We start from the raw sequence: 18,479 nt of genomic DNA, 5'->3' as shown, positions 1-18,479 counted from the left end.
ATTGCCAATAATTTGTAATAACTGCAAATGGAAAGCAACCTTTAAGAATTAAATAATTTTAAAATTTTAATAATACAAAATATAAATAAAATCAAATTTTTAAAAGAATCTTTCATTCAATTAAAAAATGAAAAAAAATTAATTTTTAAAATGATAACTTATAAATACCATCTTCTTTGGCAGAAAAAAAAAATCCTTCCATCCAATCCTCCTATTAGGCTTTAGTCCACATAAGCCCTTTCTCTTAGTTTAACAGGATTGACAAAAACAAATCACAATTCAAGACTTCAGTTTGTCAACTTTCCTTTCCCCTGTTCAGTGAAATTCTCCTACCTACCCATCACCCAGTCCCTGCTGATCCTGAGAGGCACTCCAGAAGGCAGGAAGAAGGGTACACATGCTTGCTTTCTGAGTTGAAGAAGAGGATTTCATTTGTTTTAGAAATGCCAAGCTATTGGGGGGCGGAAATCGCCTTCTCCGTTTAGCCACAAGGCTACACACAAGAAAGATAAGCAGTAAGGCAAGTATTTCGGGAAACACAAGGGTTGTCTGCAGAAGTTCCAATATCCTTTCAACGTGAAGATTATAACAAGCTGTCTACAAATCACATTGTCTATGTAAAATTGTCTCTTTCATTTCGTTGCTTCCTTGTCTCCTCTGCCATCTGCGAGGGTTGTGGTTCAAATAATTTGGTTTTACCCCTGAAATATGGAATCAACTTATATAAAGCCTCATGGGTTCAGAGCCACCAAGGTTCCAGACAGGAGATAACCAACTAGCCCTAGGGAAGCTTCCTTCAGCAGCAGCACCAGGATTCCATAATGTCCCTCCCAAGTAAATTTCTCTGGCCTTGCGGCAGGTGGGTACTCCTGGAACATTATGAAGATCACAAAAGCTCCTGCCAATCCGAAAAGTCAGCTCCAACCCACTCCCTTCTCCTTTTCTTCTCTGCCTTCCCCCATCTCTCTGCCCCTTCCACTTTTCCCCATCCCAATTTGCCTCCACTACTTCCCCACCCTCTTCTTCCCATCCCTCTCCTTAAAGCATCCTGTAGATGTTGACCGAAATTTTCCCCTTGAGGACATCTGTGTAATAATTCACCTCCAGAGGGTTTGCCTCTGGAGAGAGACAATGTCCGCAGAAAGACAATGTCCGAATCTGCCAACTCCTTTCTTTTCCTCTGTCTCCCAACCCAGTCTGGCCACGGGAGGGGAGAACGGGGTCTGCTTCTCCTGGGCACCCACTAGCCACCGCCAGCAAAGGGCTTAAGAGGCCGGACCCTCGTCCACTTCCCCCACCCCCATAGGCCAAGTTTATAGTGTGGCCAGCGCTGCCCTCTAGCGTTGGCAAGTGGGAGCCCTGGGGCGCCATCAGCTCCAGAATTTCTCTTTTACAGCCTAAGCAAGACCTGAAGAACCTCGGGGCTCCGAGCCCCTGGTTCTCCTCCACCACCACTCTCCGCATTGCACCCCGGCCCACCTTTTCACCCCACCCACCCCGTTCTCGGTTCAAGGGTGTCCTGGAGGGCTGTAACCTACCGGTCGATTTAACAGACTGCCCCCTGTTCCTGCTCCTCCTCCTGGTCCTCCCCGCTCTCGCTCTCGCTCTCGCCGCCTCTCCCAGTCCCGGCACCCAGACCTGGCGGAGCGCAGCTCCTGCCGCCCTGCGCGCCGCGCTCCCGGCCGGGTCTGCCGCAGCCCGGGGGCACCGCGCGGGCAAAGGGCGCCCGAGGGGCCAGCGCACCGGCTCGGCGAGCCCTGGAGCCGGGTGCGGTGAGAAGCGGCGCTTTGGTAACGCTCGGGAGCAGAAGGAGCGGCTCGGAGTGAGACTTCTGGAACCAGAGGACGCCCGGGTTCGCCCAGGGCGCGGCGGCTGCGCGCTCCGTCCACAAGGTGAGGGGCGCACGCCTTCCGAAACGCCCTCGGCTTTCCCTTGACCCCGTCTCCGGGCAGGGGCTCCGTTGCGGGCTGGCGGATTTCTGCCTGGTCTTTGGTTCAAAGGCGGCGGGGGTTGGGAGGGCAACGACTGGGGTCGCTCGGGCGCCGTGCCTGCCTCCAGAATTCTTTGCACGGGACACAGTTCTCGGTCAAACAATCCCCCAAATGTGTGAAACCTGAATGTCGACATTGTGTAGAACTATGCTTGGAGAATTTTATCCTACTTCCTTGCAAAAGGATTTGAGCAGCTTAAAAATTAAATAAATTGTGGGAAAGGGGTGCTTGGAGGAAAAAAACTTAAATGGAAATTCCGCGGAGAGGGCTGTGCTGCGGGGACCGCGAGACCACGAGGGAGGTGCAGAGCCCACGCTCATGGGAAAACCTTTGATGAGAAAGGACTGCACTGTTGCTCCAGCGGTCAGAAAATTATGATGTGCTCTATCCTGAGAAAGAAAATACCCGTGTGGGGAGGTGATGGGGCTGACTCATTTACTTAAATTATCAAATACAGCTTGTAAGTGGGGACTGGGAAGTTTAGTCTTGAGCTACTTCCACCCAGTTCTGCAAGGTGAGAGACTGGCCCTCTACGTAGTGAAAATGAAAGGGAATTGAGGCTAAATGGAAGGGGCTCCTGCTCCTACCTCAAGATCAAACAAGGGTTTGCATTGTTAAAATATCATATACATTTTTTATGTGTTTCCATCTGCGTCCAGTTTGGGGTAGGACCTTGTATTCAACCTTAGCCTGCTTGTCCTTGGCTTAGAAGGATGAGACAGAGGGTGTCAGCCTCCCAGGATGCTTCTTCCTAACCTTCCTTGTTGTCCTTCCATACTTCCTGCATCAAATCTCTGAGTCTGGGAGGGAATAATAGATGGTCAAGTGGATTGGGGGAGGGGTGTTTTCCCAAATAGTTCAGGGTCCTCTTACCATTCTTATCTTACTCCCAGCTCCACAGTAGTATATGTTCAGGTCTGAACTTGACATGGCTTCACAATATGTACTTACCATAGTTTCTACACTCAGATGCAAAGTGCTTGACCTTAAACACCCAAGGTGGACTTGTGAATCCAGGGCTTCCCTGAATTAACCCTTTTCCAGGGGCAGGAAGCAAGGGCCTGGGTCTGGCTCCCTGTGCAGTATCTTCCATGGAAAACATATTTGAAATACAGAGGAGATTATGATCCAGTCTTTCTTCTCTTACTGGTGTACTTGTTTTCCTGCTGAATTAAATGAGGTGACACTGTCTTCAACAAACAAACGAATGGAGGTGTCTGAGGCCAACTTAGCAAATGCAGGAAATATATCTGCCTGTCTTTTTCAGCCCCCAGACCACAGAAATGTGAAAATGAAGCAGGCCTCCTAAATGGGAGGCCTAAAACTAAGTATTTTGCTAGTATTGTAGTATTGCTAAGTACAGCTAGAATTGCTAAGTATTTTACTTATTTCTAAAATTGCACAGCTCCTCCACAGCTAACCATTTTTATGCATAAAAGTGGAAGAAGTACTTCTGCCCATGTATTTCATCACTAGAGAGCTACACAGAGAAGTTCATTCAGATCCTGATTCATTGTTGTTGATCGAACTTACCTATTATGTCATCATCACCTGATGTGGCTGTTGAAGCCCAAGGGTTGCTGCAGACCTCTGTATAGATTGAGACATCATGAAAGAGCTGAAATGGAGCTCAAAAATAATGCAATCAAGGCTCAGATCCACAGAGTCTTGGCATAAATGCATGCCCAAACATTCCTTTAGGTGATCATTGTTCCTTTGGGGAAGATTTTGAGGGATGAAGACTTTACAGACTATTTTCATACTAAAAAGTATTCAGAAATTGGCCATTTATGTCAACCAGCTGACAGATTTAAAATTCCATGTGAATCAACATAGAAAACTCAAGCTTTCCTTCTCTTCTCTTTTCCTGCCCATGGTAACTTTACACAGGGTGTATTCCCAGACCAGTACTCCTGGCACTTTGTTCCCTTGGACATATGTTGAAACCTGAGCCACAGCCTCCTTTGCAACTGGCCCTGATGTCACTTTTGTTAACCTTTCTGGTATCTGTTCAGAACGTCTGCTCACCATTTCTTCTTATTGATGCCTGGTCAGCATCAATCATGTAAATACTATTATATCCCTTTGAGGAAAATAACCAAGTCAAGACAAGTCAGAGATTCTCAGTGATGGTACCTAAGAAGAAACAAAAATCTAGGAAACATCTCTAGCCCAGGTGACATTGCACTACTTCCATTTCCTGCTATTTGATGAGATACAGTGAAGTGAGCTACATTACTAATAGCACCTTGTCCCCATCTGTCTCAAGCACCTCCTCATTGACATTTTAACAGCCCCCTCCATCACCTTCAAGATCTCCCAAGGCTCAGATAGAAAGTAGAAAACCTCAGGCCCTGACTTGCTGGGTTGATGTTGTTGTTTAGTCGCTAAGTCATGTCCAACTCTTTTGTGACCCCCTGGACTGTAGCCTGCCAGGCTCCTCTGTCCATGGGATTTCCCAGGTGAGAATACTGGAACAGATTGCCATTTCCTTCTCCAGGGGAATCTCCCCAACCCAGGGATTGAACCTGGGTCTCCTGTATTGGAAGGCAGATTCCTTACCACTGAGCCACCAGGGAAGCCTCTGACCTGCTGGGTTATCTTGGCACTAACCAGGCATCTGATTTCACCTTTACACATGGGTTGTTTTTTCATTTTTATGTAGTCTTTCTTGGAATTTTATTTCTATTTCTATACTATCCTTTAAAAGTAGAAGATTATAGTCTAATATTTTTACAGAGAGGGGACGTCTCTATTTCTGGAGGCTTATTTACATGAGAAAATAAGCTTGAGGCTACTCAAGATGTGAATTTCAACCAAATAAGGATTTACTGTTCATACCACATGTTTTCAGGGTCATCTCAAGATAAAGGTGAATCTGGGCCTCTTATGCTTTATGCTCCTTTCTGCTCCACCTCCCACATTTTTATGTGTGGGAAATTATATGAACATGAATTGCAGGGAAACACTGAAGATGAGAATACTATAAGGATAGGGAGGGGTATAGATGACTGGATAGAGAAGAGAAAAGGGGAGAATGGGCAGTGGCTCTTTAAAGCATCTGACTTTGCCCCTGAGTTATTTTCTAAAAGTACTGGGGATCCTAAAACATGGGTCCAGTCATCCTTCCAAAGTCTTGTCTTCCTAGGAATGAAAATACTTTCATCAACATATCCCATCACCTTGTCATAATTTGGTGTTCATCTCCCCATTTTATGGATTAGGAAACTGAGACCAGAATTTATACAGCTCATTCAGTCAATTACCACATCCTAAATCACAATAAATTGGAAAAAATCTTTGAAAATTCTAAACCAGTTTGATTCTGATTTTATTTTTCATTTTTCATTTATTTTTTTATTTGTTTCATCCACTGGTTCGCTATGGTCCTGGTGCTAATAGATTTTAGTTCTTTTAGTTCTGAAAAATGCACATCAGCAGAGGAATACTTGTAATAGATTTGTTGTTAGAGCTGTCTCCTGGTGACCAGTTCTCAACACATGCAGCTGTAGGATTAGGAAGACAAAATCCTTTGGAAGAACCTGTGAAATCCAGTCCTTATACACATGGATCATTTTATGTTGTAAGAGGAATGAGCATCTCAAGATTCAAGTTATCAGTACAGACCAGATGGAAGGTCTTTTATGAAATCTGGCTTGAGAAGGAAAGCATTTTTATAGTGAGAAGGTAATATTTTGAAAAATAGCAACCAATAGCAGCAGCAGCAGTTTGAAAGCTCTCAGATCCTTCTAACAACCCCATCTACCTAAAGTGACCAGGTAAAGTAAAACCAGACCCTGGACAATGTCTCTCCTTATCTGCAGCCATTTTTTATCCCTTTATCATAGTGGGCATATGGTGATGTTTCCAAAGAAAGGATCTGACTTAAACATGAAAGAATGGGTTTGGTTGGGACAGCTTGCCCAAGAATGTCAAATTTGTGTCAAGATCTGTATTCTTGGGAATCAAAGACAAGCCACAGTACCTTTTTGGAGTAAAGTCTGCTGAATGGATAATGAGATTCATAGGCAATACCTTCCAGAAAATGACTTCAGCGACAATATTCTAATAATGTGCAGAGTTTTCATAAGTCCATTCATAGATGGTAGAAGGGAGAGAGGAGGAAGGAACTATCACGAGTATCTGCTATGCTTCAGGAATTGTGCTATGAACTGCACTTATATTCTTTTATTCAGTGCTAACAAAGACACTGCAGTGTAAGCATTATCAACCCCACAGTTCATTCATCTAAAAACTGCATTTGTCATCCAACTTCCAGACCTACTGTCCTTTTCAGGAAGCTGCGAAAATCCAGAGTAGAGTGAACACACACAAGGGGAACCACTAGAGAAAAGGTCTGAAAACTGTGCTGGCCAGTGAATTTGGGCTTGACTCTGTAGGCCTGGGGGGATCATTACAGGATTTTTTAATGAATTTATCATGAATAATATACATACAAAAAGTGTACAAATCGTAAGCATTAAGCTCAGTGACCTTTCTCAAAGTAAACATACCCAGGTAACTAACCACCACCAAGATGAGAAACAACATCCCCATTACACAAATCCCCTTTCTGTCCCCACCCTGTCACTCCTTCACCCTCCTCCCTAAATGAAGCCACTACCTGCCTTCCAGCATCATAGATTATTTTAAGCTTTATAGATACAGAAATCCCACAGAATGATTTCTTTTGCAATTTGGCTCAGTCTTACATTTGTGAGATTCATTCTTGTGGACGGTGATAACAGTAGCTTGGTTACTTGTAGTTGAAATTGCATTGTATTATATGAATGCCCTGATGCTGGGAAAGACTGAAGGCAAAAGAAGAGGGCAGTGGAGGATAAGATGGTTAGATAGCATCTAACTCAGTGGATATGAGTTTGAGCAAACTCCAAGAGAGGGTGAAGGACAGGGAAGGACTGCGTGCTGCAGTCCATGGGGTCACGGAGTCAAACACGACTGAGCAGCTGAACAACAATAGTCACAGGTTAATTAATTATTCTACTGTTAATGGGCATTTGAGTTGTTTCCAGGTTTCTAAACCTGGTGAATAGTGTTTCCTTTCACCAAGGCTGAGAACACAGGAGAATGAGTTAGAGCGCATTTGTTGGCTCTCAGAAGATGAAAAGAATTGCCCAAACCTGTGCTGCTGCCACAGATACTTTTTCCCCTAGCTCACCCATGTCCCTTCCTCTGTCCCAGCACCCCTCACACCCCGAATTGTAATGAGTAGTCACCTAAAAGGGAACATGAACTACTTCATATTTCCTGAACTGGTGACCTATGAATCATATGCTTTTTTCCCCTTAATTTTACCTCCTTTTGGCAGCACAATTACAAAAAAAGGAAGGAGATGATGATGAATCAGCTAAAACTTTCTTGCAAGACAGAATTCAGGGCAAGAGAATGGAAATAAAGGAAACAGAATGCAGAGGGCCTAGTCTTATTCTGGTAGGTTTAGGGAGACTGACCCAGTTAACAAAATGCAGAGAGATGCCAACACTTTTTAAAAGACTGACACTATCTAACAATGCAGTTGGGCCATGGATGGAGTGTGTGCTGTACTCTGCATTGCTAGGGGCATGTCCTAGGCTGGGTTCTCCAAGAAACACACCCTGAGATGGGGTTTATGGTATAGGATATGTATTAGGGAATGCCTGGAGGGGAACACACCAAAGGAAGGGCAGGAAGCAGGGTTAGGCAAGAGGAGAAGTTGAACTTTGGTGTGGGCCCCTGGGTGGGGTGAGGGTGGGCTGAGGGGTGTCTGAGCATTCTAGAATGATCTATTAGAATTGTCCCAAGCTGGGCCATAAGAGTCAGGCTTCCCAACTCTTCTTCCAGCAGTAACCAAGAGTGGCTGCCCTGAGAAGGGCCCAAATCAGCAGTCTGCAGCTGAGGTCATTCCTGAAAGGCTGACCACTCAAGGCTGTCCTGACCCAAACCCAGCATCCAGGTCACAAGCCCTTTCTTTTTTTAATTTTTAAAAGATTTTTTTATTGGAGTATAGTTGATTTGCAATGTCATGGGCAATGGTACCCCACTCCAGTACTCTTGCTTGGAAAATCCCATGGATGGAGGAGCCCGGTAGGCTGCAGTCCATGGGGTCGCTAAGAGTCGGACACAACTGAGTGACTTCACTTTCACTTTTCACCTTTATGCTTTGGAGAAGGAAATGGCAACCCACTCCAGTGTTCTTGCCTGGAGAATCCCAGGGACGGAGGAGCCTGGTGGGCTGCCGTCTATGGGGTCACATAGAGTCGGACACAACTGAAGTGACTTAGCAGCAGCAGCAGCAGCAGCAGCAGCAGTTAGTTTCAGGTGTACAGCAAAGTGAATCAGTTATACATATGCATATATCCACTCTTTCTTAGATTCTTTTCCCATTTAGGTCATTACAGAGTATTGAGTAGAGTTCCTTGTGTGGGTGTGCTAAGTCACTGCAGTCGTGTCCAACTCTGACTCCATGGACTGTAGCCCACCAGGCTCCTCTGTCCACGGGATTCTCCAGGCAAGAATACTGGAGTGGGTTGCCATTTCCTTCTCCAGAGGATCTTCCTGACCCAGGGATCAAACCCGCATCTCTTATGTCTCCTGCATTGGCAGATGGGTTCTTTACCACTAGCGCCAGTTATCTATTTTATATATAGTAGTGTATACATGTCAATCCCAGTCTCCCAATTTATACCCCCTCAACCGCTTACCCCCTAGTAACCATAAATTTGTTTTCTACATCTGTAACTTTGTTTTATAGATAAGTTCATTTGTACCCTTTTTTTTAGAGTCCACATATAAGCAGTATCGCATGGTATTTCTCATTCTCAGTCTGACTTGACTTCACTCAGTATGACAATCTCCAGGTCCATCCATGTTTCTGTAAATGTACAAGCCCTTTCTCAAAGGAGGGATCTGAACAGTGTGGGTCTGTATCCATTTAGGATATTTTTTATATGGACTCTATCTATAGAGGGTTAAACGAAATAACTTTCCAGGCCCCTTCTAACTGTGAGTTCTGCATTGACTTTTTTCATTATACCCAGGTTTCTAAGCCACTGAAGAACTTCCAAAGTGTAACTAATTTGCCATTTTGCCTCTCAGTTCTCCTCCCCGCCATTTTGGCAAGTAAATACATCACTTAAACTACTCAAGGCAGATGGGTGGCCAGACTCCTATAATATAAAATTCTCCCCTTGATGCAGAAAGAAGGTGGGGAGTGTGTACTGCCAACTGTCTTCAGGAGTAACCTTTTAGATGATCATAAAGGAACTCTGTGTGTGCATAATGGTGATACCTGTATTTAATGCTTGAGAAAGATGTTGCTATAACTGCTCCTTTGTGACTGGACCTGCATGATGACAAATACAATGGAAAAATCACCCATGAAAACCTCTCCTTACTATCTCTGCCTGTTCAACTCAGTAACACGCTATGCTGCAAAGGGGTGTTGACTGTACATTGTTGAGAAGGCGCCGGCTCATATTTGTCAGCTTGAACAACCTCTCAGAGCAGATTTTGCTGGGGAAACCCTGCTCCCACACCAGACACAGCAGCCCTTGAGTTGGACACTCTGCCTCTGACCTCGTGATGTGTTCCATCGTTCCCTTTAATGTCAAGACTGCTGCTCTCAGTTTTCCCACAGCTGTATTTAGTGAATTCCTAGCAAGAGCCTCTCCACAGCACTTTTCTGATCCAGAAAGGGCAGAATTACAGTCTGCATCCATCTGAGCTCCTTTCCTGGGTGCTATTTGCTTTTCTTCCCTCAGGTTGGTTTCCTTTCAAAAATAGTTTTAGTGCCTGCAAAAGCATCATTATAAAGAAACAGTCTGTTAAGAAAATGTCAATAGTTTTTATGGACTCTGTTGCATTCGTTTTCTCTAACACCCTTACTGCAGTTCTCCAGTTTGCTTTTCTTGATGGCAATCTGATGCCTCCTCCTCCCTTATTACCTCCAATAATTTCTTGGACTACTTTAGACTTCAGGTGTCCTGTCGCTAACATGAGAATGACAATTCCTGCCTCAGAGACCTATTGCGGGGAGTAAAGAAAGGGCAGTGTAACACAGGCTGTGAAGAAATGGAGGTATTATTACAATTAATGTTTTCATTACTATTCCTGTGGGGGTGTTGTGGAAATAACCTTGACCTAAATTTGGGGAAGAGTGTGGCGTGGGCCTTGTAGAAAGTAAAAAGTGGTGGATTTCCGTCTGAATTCCACTGCACAGAACCCTGTGGGCAAGAATATTTCCTCTCGGGAATAGCATTGAAACATGTATATTACTATATGTGATACAGATCACCAGTCCAAATTCGATGCATGCAACAGGGCACTCAAAGCAGTGACTGGGACTGCACAACCCAGAGGGATGGGATGGGGAGGGAGGTGGGGGGGGGGTGTGGGATGGGGGACACATGTACAGCCGTGGCTGACTCATGTCAATGTATGGCAAAAACTACCACAATACTGTAAAGTAATTAGCCTCCAATTAAAATAAATATTCTCTTTTTAAAAAAAGAATATTTCCTCTCTGGACTTCACAAATGGTCCACTGAGGCAGGAATTGTCATTCTCATGTTAGATCCCACGTATATGTGATATCATACAGTATTTCTCTTCCTCTGACTTATCTCACTTAGCATAATGCCTTCCAAGACCATCCATGCTTACATGCTAAGTGGCTTCAGTTGTGTCTGACTCTTTGAGACCCCATGGACTGTAGCCCACCAGGCGCCTCTGTCCATGGGGTTCTCCAGGATAGAATACTGGAGTGGGTGGCCATGCCCTCCTCCAGGGAATCTTTCTGACCCAGGGATCAAACTCATGTCTCCTGCAGTTTCTGCGTTGCAGGCGGATTCTTCACTGCTGAGCCGCCAGGGAAGCCCCCAAGTCCATCCATGTTGCTGCAAATGGCAAAAAGATTTTACTGACTGACTACACTACATTGTGTGTAGATATACCACATCTTTTTTATCCAATCATCTGTTTATGGACACCTAGGTTGTTTCTATATCTCGGCAATTGTAAATAATGCTGCTATGAACATTGGGGTGCATGTATCTTTTTTCACTTTTTTCAGATATATAGTCAGAAGTGGAATTGCTGGGTCATATGGTAGTTCTATTTTTGATTTTTTGAGAAATCTTCATACTGTTTTACACAGTGCTGAGGCTGAAACTCCAGTACTTTGGCCACCTCATGCGGAGAGTTGACTCATTGGAAAAGACTCTGATGCTGGGAGGGATTGGGGGCAGGAGGAGAAGGGGACGACAGAGGATGAGATGGCTGGATGGCATCACTGACTCGATGGACGTGAGTCTGAATGAACTCCAGGAGTTGGTGATGGACAGGGAGGCCTGGCGTGCTGTGATTCATGGGGTCGCAAAGGGTCGGACACAACTGAGCCAGTGAACTGAACTGAACTGAACTGACACTGGTTTAAATTCCTACTTGCAGTGTATGAGGGTTCCCTTTTCTTCACATCCTCACCAATATTTGTTTTTTGAGTTCTTTTTGACGATTAGTCGCTTGCATCTTAAAAGTTTATTTCAGGGTGCAGATTTTAATGTTGAACTCTGTCCTCCTCAAGGGAATTGTTATCACCTGACATGAGAATTGCACATTTAGTACTGTGTAAATACTCACCTACCGTATAGTCCAGCATAATTTAAGTAAACATTCAAGGAAAGAAGCAGGGTTTCCTATTTCATTATGTTTTCATTTGAACTGTTTTAACTTCCAGATCAGTCTGTTGCTCTGAACCTAATTCAGTTCCTTACAAAGATGCTCTAAAAAAAATCAAGTGTTAAATATGGCATTTAATTAGCTATTAGCAAATAAATTCACACGTGCATTTATATTGGCAAGCATGTTTTATTTCATAGATTCTAAACTGATAGAGTCATGTAATCTCCTCACCCTTTCTGTGACACGATAAGCCTGTTTCTAAGGCCACCTGAGGCCTTACCTGATGTCCAAGGCATTGGAAGACCAAAATGTGCTGAGCCCAAGGTTTGGTGGCTTAAATATAAATGAAGCGTTTTACCAAGAAGGCATGAAAAATGACTCTAGAGGAAACAGAAGTCTCAAAGCTCATGAGATGTGGTTAGTTTTTCAGCTGAGTAGCAGAGGCAGTGCTCCTGGTATGCCGATGGAGCAGTTTTCTCCAGCACGTCCATGGCAATTTGTTGTTGTTGTTCAATCGCTCAGTCATGCCCAACTCTTTGCAACCCCATGGACTGCAGCACACCAGGCTCCTCGGTCCTCCACTATCTCCCGAAGCTTGCTCCACTTCATGTCCATTGAGTCGGTGATGCCATCCAACCATCTCATCCTCCGTTGCTGGCTTCTTCTCCTGCCCTCAGTCTTTCCCAGCTTCAGGGCTTTTTCCAATGAGTTGCCTCTTCACATTAGGTAGCCAGAGTCTTGGAGCTTCAGCTTCAGCATCAGTCTTTGTAGTGAATATTCAGGATTGATTTCCTTTAGGATTGACTGGTTTGATCTCCTTGCTGTCCAAGGGAGTCTCAAGAGTCTTTTCTAACACTACAGTTGAAAACCATCAATTCTTTGGTGCTCAGCCTTCTTTGTGGTCCAACTCTCACATCCATACATGACTACTGGAGAAACCATAGCTCTGACTATACAGACCTCTGTCAGCAAAAGTGATGTCTTTGCTTTTTAATATGCTGTCTCAGTTTGTCAGAGCTTTTCTTCCAAGGAACAAGTGTCTTTTAATTTCATGACTGCAGTCTCTGTCAATGTCCACAATGATTTTGGAGCCCAATAAAATAAAATCTGTCACTGTTTCCACTTTTCCCACATCTATTTGCCATGAAGTGATGGGACCAGATGCCATGATATTAGTTTTTTAACGTTGACTTTTAAACCAGCTTTTTCTCTCTCCTCTTTCATGTTTATCTAGAGGCTCTTTAGATTGTCTTCACTTTCTGCCATTGTAGTGGTATCATCTGCATATCAGAGGCTGTCGATATTTCTCCCAGCAAACATTGGCATGTATTTAATGAATAATTTATGATTCACACAATATTATATTTTATAAATATAAATATTATATTTATATAATATATTGTTATATTAATTAATTAGAATAATTAATTATAGTGATTAATATATTAATATATTATTATATTTTACTTACTTTAATGAATATTTTATTGTTCACAGTTTTTTATTATTATTGCATATTACTGTTATTAATATATATTAAAATATGTGGTATTTGTAGCATATAGTTTGCCAGTGTAATAAAAATTAACATGAATCTAAGGGTGAGGATGCATGGAGCAAAGACAGAGAACCTGGATTAATGCCTCAGCCTCTGGCTTCTAAGCTTCATGGTTTATCATCATTGCTGGTGGTGGTAGTTTAGTCACTAAGTCGTGTCCAACTCTTTGCAACCCCATGAACTGTAGCCCACCAGCCTCCTCTGTCCATGGGATTATCCATGGAGTGAGTTGCTACGTCCTCCTCCAGAGGATCTTCCCGAACCAGGGATCAAACTTGCATCTCCCCACATCTCCTGCACTGCAGGTGGATTCTTTAGCACTGACTGAGCCACCAGGGAAGCCCTTATCATCATTACCGTAGGACAATAATACCCTGCCAACTTAGCCTTCTTTTAGAAAAGTTTCTCAAATCAGCATGTGCTGTAGGAATTCATCCTCTCCATGATCACCTGTGTTGAGTCAAACTGCATATTATCTTCCTCCTAGGGGGTAATTCAGCATGGAACTCAAGCTCTGGAGTTCAGCAAGCCAGGTGCAGGTCCCAGCTCAGCCACTTATTAACTGTTTGCTTTGGGGAAAATTACTTACCTCTTTAAATCTTAATGTCCTCATTTGTTAGGGCTGGAATAATAGACCTACCTCATAGGACTACCTATGGGAATTTAAAATATGTATTAATTATCCACTGCTGCATAGCAAATTACCCCAAACCTAATGGCTTAAAACAACAGAACTCTCACTTATGTCAGGTTTTATGTGAATGAGGAATCTGGGCATAGCTTAGCTGGGTCTTCTGGCTCAGGTTTCTCAGAAGCCTGCAATCAAAGTGTCAATCAGGACTATGGACATCTCCTGGCACAAGTGAAGGAAGATCCCCTTTCAGGCTCACTCGTGTAACTATTGACAAGCCTCAGATCCTGTCTGGCTGGAGACTTAGGTTCATGATTACATGGACCTCTCTAAAGGGCTATTACCAGCACAGCTTACTTCTCCCACATGTTGCAGTTTGCTTTCCCCAGAGTGAGGGCTGAGAGTGAAAGATTCCAAGATGGAAGTCACACTCTTTTTATAACCTAATTTCAGAAGTGTCATTCCATCACTTGGCCTGCATTCTGTTCGTTACAGACAAGACACTAGCTCCAGCCTATATCAGGGGAAGGAGTTACATGGGGGCATGAGTGTCAGGAGGCACAGATCACTGGGCCCTCTTAGGTTGCCTACCACAATATGATGATATATGCAAAGTAGTTTAGTAAGGACTCAGGTCAGTATAAACTGCTATTACAACCACACAGTACTGTTCTTGTAGCTCAGCTGGTAAAGAATCCTCCTGCAATGCAGGAGACCTGGGTTCAACCCTGGATCGGGAAGATCCCCTGGAGAAGGGATAGGCTACCCACTCCAGTATTCTTGGGCTTCCCTGGTGGCTCAGATGGTATAGAATCTGCCTGCAATGCAGGAGACCTGGGTTCAATCCCTGGGTTGAGAAGATCCCCTGGAGAAGGGCATGGCAACCCACTCCAGTGTTCTTGCCTGGAGAATCCCCATGGACAGAGGAGCCTGGCAGGCTACAGTCCATGGGGTTGCAAAGAGTAGGACACAACCAAGTGACTAAGCACAGCACAGTACTGTTCTTAGACTGAACTTAGAATCAATGTAATATATTATAATATATGTAAAAGAAATTTGTAAAATGTAAACATCAATGTAAAATCAAGGTTTGATTAGCTTCATAATGTTGAAAATCTAGTTCCAGATTATAGATGGTGATATAAAAACAACAAATCAAGGAGTAAGTGATCTGAATTCTACACCTTTCTGTGTGAATGACCTTGGAATAACCATTTATTTATTTCATGCTTTAGTTCTCTTATAAGAGCAATATTAATAATAGCCTTGCCAGGATAAAATGTGATAGTATATATATATTGATAAAATTATGCTTAAACCTAAAGAAAATAAGACAATGATGATAATGCTGACGGTGATGATAATGATGACAACAAGTATAAAAATGATGATATAGTTCAGCTACTGCTTCTTGGTCCTTTGTTGACAGTTCAACTGAACAGGTGTGACTTTTATCAGTTATGTTTTAAGTGTATGTATAAAGTCCAGCTGCTCCCAATTTTTACAGTAATTTTATATGGCTCAATCTTATCCTGCTTTGATTACTGGATATGCTGCACTGAAAAGTGGATGCAAATAGTTTTTAGAATCTGACCTGCAATTCAAATGCACAGAAAGGGTTTCCATATATCTAGGGAATATTTCATGCAAAGATGGGCACAATAAAGGACAGAAATGGTATGGACCTAACAGAAGCAAAAGATATTAAGAAGAGGTGGCAAGAATACACAGAAGAACTGTACAAAAAAAATCTTCATGACCCAGATAACCACAATGGTGTGATCATGCACCTAGAGCCAGACATTCTGGAATACAAAGTCAAGTGGGCCTTAGGAAGCATCACTATGAACAAAGCTAGTGGAGGTGATGGAATTCCAGTTGAACTATATCAAATCCTAAAAGATGATGCTGTGAAAGTGCTGCACTCAATATGCCAGCAAATTTGGAAAACTCAACAGTGGCCACAGGACTGGAAAAGATCAGTTTTCATTCCAATCCCAAAGAACCTCAATGCCAAAGAATGCTCAAACTGCACAATTGCACTCATCTCACACACTAGGCAAATAATGCTCAAAATTCTTCAATTCAGGCTTCAACACTACATGAACCATGAACTTCCAGATGTTCAAGCTGAATTTAGAAAAGGCAGAGGAACCAGAGATGAAATTGTCAACATCCATTGGATCATTGAAAAGGCAAGAGAATTCCAGAAAAACATATACTTCTGCTTTATTGACTATGCCAAAGTCTTTGACTGTGTAGATCACAATAAACGGTGGAAAATTCTTCAAGAGATGGGAATACCAGACCACCTTACCTGCCTCCTGAGAAATCTGTCTTCAGGTCAAGAAGCAACAGTTAGAACTGGACATGGAACAACAGACTGGCTCAAATTAGTAAAGGAGTACGTCAAGGCTGTATATTGTCACCCTGCTTATTTAACTTATATGCAGAGTACATCATGCGAAATGCCAGGCTGGATGAAGCACAAGCTGGAATCAAAATTGCTGGGAGAAATATCAATAACCTCAGATATGCAGATGACACCACTCTTATGGCAGAAAGTGAAGAAGAACTAAAGAGCCTCTTGATGAAAGTGAAAAAGGAGAGTGAAAAATCTGGCTTAAAACTCAACATTCAGAAAACTAAGATCATGACATCTGGTCCCATCACTTCATGGTAAATAGATGGGGAAACAATGGAAACAGTGATAGGCTTTATTTGGGGGGCTCCAAAATCACTGCAGATGGTGATTGCAGCCATGAAATTAAAAGATGCTTGCTCTTTAGAAGAAAAGTTATGACCAACCTAGACAGCATATTAAAAAGGAGAGACGTTACTTTGCCAACAAAGGTCCCTCTAGTCAGCTATGGTTTTTCCAGTAGTCATGTATGGATGTGAGAGTTGGACTATAAAGAAAGCTGAGTGCCAAAGAATTGATGCTTTTGAACTGTGGAGTTGAAGAAGACTCTTGAGAGTCCCTTGGACAGCAAGGAGATCCAACCAGTCCATCCTAAAGGAAATCAGTCCTGAATGTTCATTGGAAGGACTGATGATGAAGCTGAAACTCCAATACCTTGGCCACCTGATGCAAAGAACTGACTCATTGGAAAAGACCCTGATGCTAGGAAAGATTGAAGGCGGTAAGAGAGAGGACGACAGAGGATGAGATGGTTAGATGGCATCACCGACTCAATGGACATGAGTTTGAGTAAGCTCTGGGAGGTGGTGATAGACAGGGAAGCCTGACAAGCTTCAGTCCACGGGGTCACAAAGCGTCAGACACGAATGAGCTATTGAACTGAACTCAATGCAATGTTTACAATGCAAGTGTAATGTAATTAGTATTTTTGCAATAGAAAGGATTATATTTCTCTAATTAGCTTAGTTTCTGACATTATGTCAAGTGCTATAGATTGGGCACATCTGGAAAAATACTGTGTTTTTTGTATCCATCAACTTTTTAAATTAACATTATATCTTTAATATCAATAGTTTCACTTATAATTAAATATGTTATAAAACATCTCTTCTAATAAGTATATAATATATTGTACAGATATTATTGTAACATTTAACCAATCATTACTACTGGGTTTTTAGATTGCCACTGTTTAATACTATAAAATTGTAGTGTGAAGTTATATAAATTTAATACTGTAACATAGTGTGACATTTTTTACTTAAATCGTTGCCTTTTATTATTCTGGTAATTTTAGTAAGTGATCTGTAGCAGAGGAGTTCTTGCAGTCACTACGTAGAAAATGAGGTTGGGTAATTTCATTATGGATAGGACTATCATACATAGCATAGCCTTTTCTTTCCCTTCCTCCCCTCCTTTGGCAGAAATTTGTAGCCTTTTAGTGCTGGAAATTGCCAAAGCAACAGTCTAATTGGAGTGGCATCTGTCTTTTTATCCCTCCCCAGCATCCATCCTCCTTATCCTGTAGTAGTGACCTGATTTTTCTTGAAGAACCACTCCTCTTTACTCTCTGTTTGTATGACCCACTCAGATCAAACTGAATGCACCCTTGGCTCTAAGAGTTACACATAACCCAGACCAATCACAACATCTTGCACTTCTAGCCACTGTGATTGGTTCAGGGATGCCTGTGATCCAGGACGGACCAATCAGAACCGGTGAAACTCAGTTCAGAGGTTTACCGGTGCCGCCAAAACCCCTGTATCCCCTGTGCAGATTTGAGGATTTATGCCTGGAACAGCATAAATTGCTGGGACCTGATATAAAGGCAAAGACCCCTAAAGATAACATCTTACATGGTGGAAAGAAGAGATGAAGAAAGATTCTTGATTTACTCTTTGACTTTCTTGATCCAGCTGTGCGTGGATCTGCCTTGGACATTAAAATCTCCCAAGCAGTTTCCTCCTGCCCCACCTCTTTTTTTTTTTTTTTCATAAGCCAGTTAAAGAGGATTTGTGTCATGTGTGTTTGAAAGGATTCTCATTAATCCAGGGATCTTACAGTCTCAACTGATGGAGAGGAGTTGTGATTAAGATAGGATAAATTCATATTTTATAAATTTTTGAGTTGTGGTAAGAAGATTTTGGAGCTTAATTGTACATCCATCTGGGGAAAGGTCGTTAACACAACCTTCCCTGT

General features: G+C 42.8%; 1 protein-coding gene across 1 annotated transcript in view; it reads left to right on the top strand.

Moving 5' to 3' along the window:
• Window positions 1-1,411: 1,411 nt before the first annotated feature.
• HTR1E (5-hydroxytryptamine receptor 1E) overlaps window positions 1,412-18,479 on the top strand; it is a 92,885-nt gene continuing 75,817 nt past the window's right edge. The window contains exon 1 of the mRNA XM_019966986.2: window positions 1,412-1,892. The gene's annotated coding sequence lies outside the window, so the exon portion shown is untranslated. The remainder of the gene's footprint in view (window positions 1,893-18,479) is intronic.

Source organism: Bos indicus, chromosome 9 (genome assembly GCF_029378745.1).
Source record: "Bos indicus isolate NIAB-ARS_2022 breed Sahiwal x Tharparkar chromosome 9, NIAB-ARS_B.indTharparkar_mat_pri_1.0, whole genome shotgun sequence".
Lineage (NCBI taxonomy): Eukaryota > Metazoa > Chordata > Mammalia > Artiodactyla > Bovidae > Bos > Bos indicus.
Note: the sequence above shows the minus strand (reverse complement) of the source record. Positions and strands in the feature narration are given on the sequence as shown.